A 6,000-nucleotide genomic window follows, 5' to 3' on the forward strand; every position below is an offset into this window, starting at 1 on the left:
TGGAGAGGAGGGGGATTGATGTGGGGGCTGTGTGCAGTGCAGTGCGCTGGGACTGTGAACGCTGTGCACTGTGGACTGTGAAGGGCGCAGAAAGCCAGCTAGGCTTAGGAGGAATTTAACATGATTGATGGAGGGCTCTCTGTAATTAACACACCTCTATCACTCTGTTTCTTTGCCTAGTGGTAGCTTTGGCCTTTTTACGTAGAGACAAAGCAGCAGCACAGGGTATTACAAGTCCCCTCGTTTTTCCCCTCCTGAGTCTCTGTGTTTGAAAACAGGTATACCTACATGGAATTAAAGATATAATACATGCTTGCTTGGTACAGGCAAACAGAAATAAACCTCCCATAGGACTCCACTTGGATAGACTTAATTGAATTGATCATGAGACCAGCAGTATACTCACAGTAAATTATAAGCCGTTCTTTTCTCCCCGTGGTAGTGAGTACACTCTCTGTGTTTACTCTCTCGAAATTCACTGATTGACTTATATAGCTTATTGTTTTATTTTGTATTTTTTTTGTAAAAAAACATTCAGTGCGCTATACTAACACACACAGACTCAATCATCTATACACACGCACACTTCACACATCATTTGAGTTCTCAGACTCTGCTGGTGATCCTTCTAAATGTTTGAAAACAGTAAATGCACTGAAGCGTGGAAGTTCCTCTCCTTCGCCGCCTGAGCAAGTTCTGTCAGACTCTGGCATCACTACTGAGAAAAATATGATAAGTGATGCTTTTAATCAGCATTTTATCTCTGCAGGTTTTTTATTTGAAAGAAATGGTGGTTTAATTAACCCTGTTCAATCAGTCGACGCCTCTTCCCTCTCCCAGCCTCCAGTTGGTCCATTGGAAGATCAGTCAATTTATAGCAAATCTTGATCAACTTTCTACTTGTGATGCACTAGATGCCTTCCTTAAGATGTAACAACAACCAAAAAAATCCACTGGGGCTGATTTGCTTGATCCTTTCTTGTTGCAGATTTCTGCTCCCGATTGCGGAGTCAATAACCAGGTTTCCATCCAACCTTTTCATATGAGTAAAGTGCATGTCGGATACAAAATGTCATGACAGGCCTGATGGAAACAGAAGATTTTCCAGTAAACTTTCCAAATGTCGACAAAACTAAACACGCTAGACAAGGTGGGATCTTTTTATGTCGGTAAAATGAATTATTCGAGAATCCCTTTTATGCGCAAATATGTATATTAACCATCGTATCGAAGTAAACTTGGAGTCACGCGAGGTTGTGTGATCCTCCAACTACTGCTCGTCAGGAAAGCATGCAGTTTACTCTGCTACAGTTTAAGAAAAAATATAAGTTATGAACTTCACAGGATGGTGAAAGTGCAAGGGGATGCTTGATTCTTCTTCCCAATAAATATCAAGGGGCTTATTCTGTTGACATTATCATCGATGCTTGGCTGCCGTTTGACAAATAAAAACAAACAATCTCATCATGTAGGCTATACATGCTCTCTAGCCAACTGCACAGGTACTATACTGTATCTGCGTCCTCTGTGCTGTTGGCTAGAGCGCACCTGTCAATACCAGTCGGCACACTCGCTATATATCGCACACATTTTTGTGAGAAATCCATCAGTAGGGTAGAAAATGTGATGGAAACCCATTTACATTTAATGTTTTATTTGGTACATGGGAATTTAACCGCATAAGGTACATTATTTTTATGTGCACTACGTCATCACGCACAGCTTTTTATCAACAATTACATTTGATGGAAACACACATCTGGTGGGAAAATGCAGATTTTAGAATATTCACATGAAAATGTGTCCCCAATTGGACAGAAACCTAGCTATTGACACATTTTTCACCTGACGATTATCTCGGGTGCTATCCCCAGGGTTTTGGAAGGAGGCCCATGTGCTCCCTCTACACAAAGGTAGATCAATGCGTTGCACTCTACGTTTCGAAAGCCCTCCTGCATAAACTTCTGCCATACCTTACTTCATTGTTAACTTGTTGACATAGGAGATACCAGACCTGGTCTCAGGGTTGGCTAACTTTGGAGGTCTCTTCAATTTCCACCACAGGAGTCTGCTCAGAGGGGAACAGCTCATAATAATGCGTAAACAGAGAAAACGGAATGGCATCAAACACCTGGAAACCACGTGTTTCATGTATTTAATACCATTCCACCATTCTGCTCCAGTCGTTTCCACGAGCCATTCTCCCCAATTAAGGTGCCACCAACCTCCTGTGATCTCCACGAGTTGGGTAGATCTGCTTTTAACGGCTGCTAGGGAATCTTTTTACTGAAGAATGTGTCTGTTTATGATTGTGTTTTGCTTTTCATGTATTGTTGTGTATAATAACATGTATTTTAATGTCTATCTGGATGTGCAGTTTAATGTGTATATTGTATTTTGCTATGTATTGTTGTGCTAAACAGGGCTCATCTGAAAAAGAGACCTTGGTCTCAGCATTGACTCCCTGTTAAAATAAAGGTTAAATAAAAGAAAAAGAGCAGCTGTCAAGTTCAGCTTGGCATTCCAGTCTAACCATTTTTTTTTACAGATGGAGCCACGGGGAACTGCAGACAACATTGTTAAAAAACAACCCTGGTGCCTGAGCCAAGTAGCTGTGCCTTGTAAACAAAGTCTCCCGCCTGACCTGTGCACCTCAGTGGGATGACAAACAACAACATTCCCCCCGCTCCCCACCCCCCGGATCCACTACAGAAAATTGCAGTGATGACTCAAACACCCAAGCCTCCAGCTGTAAGATGAGGGGTGCACCCAACCATGTCATATAGATATATAGTGAGGCTGGTTGGAAAGTGTACCACTCCAAGACCTGATGGGACATTTTTAAACCTGTTTGAAAACAAGTGAAGGTCACAAGGCCAGAGCCATATACAGCTGATGATAGCAGCAAGCTTTGTCAAGGCTGAGGAAGATTAATTTGTATATTTTGATGGGACTCTGGCTGTATCCCTACATAAACAACCCAGGCAGATAATGACACAAATCTTAGCAATACATCCTGGTACATACAACATACGTGCAATAAGATGTTTTTCTGGTTATCTGTTCACATGTCTGGCCAAACTAATGTGGCATACCTTAATGCTCCCCTGCCACACACCCTGGTGCTATGGAAACCGGCACTGACAGTGACAAAACATGCTGTTGTAATGAACAATAAATACGTGAATAATAATAACAGGTTAAAGAAGGATTTTTAAGCCTTGAGACATGGATTGTGTATGTGTGCAATTTAGAGGGTGAATGGGCAAGAGAAAATACTTAAGTGCCTTAGAACGGGGTATGGTAGTATCCAGCCAACTTGACATAACTGCGGGAAGCATTGGAATCAGCATGGGCCAGCATCCCTGTGGAACACTTTCGACACCTTGTAGAGTCCATGCCCCAATGAATTGAGGCTGTTCGCAGGGCAAAAGGGGGTGCAACTCAGTATTCGTTACACTCAGCGTATAAACCAATGATGTATATAAATCATTGGTATAAACACTAATGACTAGTGTATTATTCTTTTGACCAATTAGATCAGCTCTGAAAAAGATCTGATGTGATTGGTCAAAAGACCAATTAGTGTAAAAAAGATCAGGATTAGAATGCCTGTGTAAACAAGCATTTAAAAGGTTTTAATGGTCCCAATAGCCTATCTTAATGAACAACATGAGAAAATGTGAGATAATAACATCTTACTCAATAATTACAACTGCAAGACTCAATTATCGTTAGTGAGGGTGTTTGATAACAGGGTTGGGCAGGTTACTTTCTAAATATAATCCGTTACAGTTACTAGTTACCTGTCCAAAATTGTAATCAGTAACGCAACTTTTGGATTACCCAAACTCAGTAATGAGATTACATTCCGTTATTTTTAGATTAATTTCCCTTTAAGAGGCATTAGAAGAAGGCAAAAATGTATGTTACCAATTGAACGACATCTATTGCAGGATAAATCATGTTAAAGTTTACATAGCTGGCCATATATGGATGTTACATTTTACTTTATGGGTTGGTTATGTAGGCTTCTTCTAACCCATCGCTTTCTACTACAAATAATAATATGATTAAATTATATATTTACATTAAAAATCAAAGTCTATCAGAATTCCAATAAATGACTGGAATTCATAAACAACAGAGTAGGGCTGGCTAATAAGTCCTTAGTTTTGGGGTCACGCTCAGGTAAAACACATAGAATCTTGAATGAGTAGGTGTGTTCAAACGTTTGGACACACCAACTCATTCAAGAGTTTTTCTTTATTTTTACAATTTTCTACATTGTAGAACAATAGTGCATACATCAAAACTATGAAATAACACACATGGAATCATGCTGTAACCAAAAAAGTGTTAAACAAATCAAAATATATTATATATTTGAGATTCATCCAAATAGCCAGCCTTTACCTTGATGACAGCTTTGCACACACTTGGCATTCTCTCAACCAGCTTCGTGAGGTAGTCACCTGGAATAAATTTCAATTAACAGGTGGGCCTTGTTAAATGTCAATTTGTGTGATTTCTTTCCTTCTTAATGCGTTTGAGCCAATCAGTTGTGTTGTGACAAGGTAGGGGTGGTATACAGAAGATAGCCCTATTTGGTAAAAGACCAAGTCCATATTATGGCAAGAACAGCTCAAATAAGCAAAGAGAAACGACAGTCCATCTTTACTTTGACATGAAGGTCAGTCAATGTGGAAAATGTCAAGAACTTTGAAAGTTTCTTCAAGTGTAGTCGCAAAACCCATCCAGCACTATGACAAAGCTGGTCCTCATGAGGACTGCCAGAGGAAAGGAAGACCCAGAGTTTGCGTCAGAGGATGAGTCCATTAGCGTTACCAGCCTCGGAAATCGGCAATCAACTGCACCTCAGATTGCACCTCACAGAGTTCAAGTAACAGACATCTCAACATCAACTGTTCAGAGGAGACTACGTGAATCAGACCTTCATGGTCAAGTTGCTGAAAAGTAACCACTACTAAAAGGACACCAATAATAAGAAGAGACTTGCTTGGGCCAAGAAACACAAGCAATGGACGTTAGACCGGTGGAAATCTGTCCTTTGGTCTGATGAGTCCAAATTTTAGGGTTTTGGTTCCAACCGCCTGTGTAATGGTGTGGGGGTGCTTTGCTGGTGACACTGTCTGATTTATTTAGAATTCAAGACACTTAACCAGCATGGCTACCACAGCATTCTGCAGCGGTACACCATCCTATCTGGTTTGCGCTTAACGGGACTATCATTTGTTTTTCAACAGGACAATGACCCAATACACCTCCAGGCTGTGTAAGGGCTATTTGACCAAAAAGAATGATGGAGTGCTGCATCAGATGACCTGGCCTCCACAATCACCCGACCTCAACTGAAATTAGATGGTTTGGGATGAGTTGGACCGCAGAGAGAAGGAAAAGCAGCCAACAAGTGCTCAGCATATGTGGGAACTCCTTCAAGACTATTGAAAAAGCATTCCTCATGAAGCTGGTTGAGAGAATGCCAAGAGTGTGCAAATCTGTCATCAAGGCAAAGGGTGGCTACTTTGAAGAATCTCAAATATAAAATACATTTAGATTTGTAACTTCTTTGGTTACTACATGATATAAAATATTTCATTTTCATGTTTTCACTATTATTCCACAATGTAGAAAACAGTAAAAATAAAGAAAAACCCTTGAATGAGTAGGTGTATCCAACCTTTTGACTGGTACTGTATATACAATGTATAAGTACAAAAGCAACTACAGATTTGTCACGCTGGCATAAATGATTTGGGAGACAGGTGCAGGAATGCGTAATATGGGTTTTTATTACACCCAAATTATGGTGTGCCGTGTAAGGGCATGGGGACAAAAACCAAACAAACACGTAACAAAACACAGGGTTGAAACCCAAACCATAGGGTTGAAACCCAAACCCAAAACACAGGGTTGAAACCCAAACCATAGGGTTGAAACCCAAACACAAAACACAGGGTTGAAACCCAAACAAAAGAG

Source organism: Salmo trutta, chromosome 27 (genome assembly GCF_901001165.1).
Source record: "Salmo trutta chromosome 27, fSalTru1.1, whole genome shotgun sequence".
NCBI lineage: Eukaryota > Metazoa > Chordata > Actinopteri > Salmoniformes > Salmonidae > Salmo > Salmo trutta.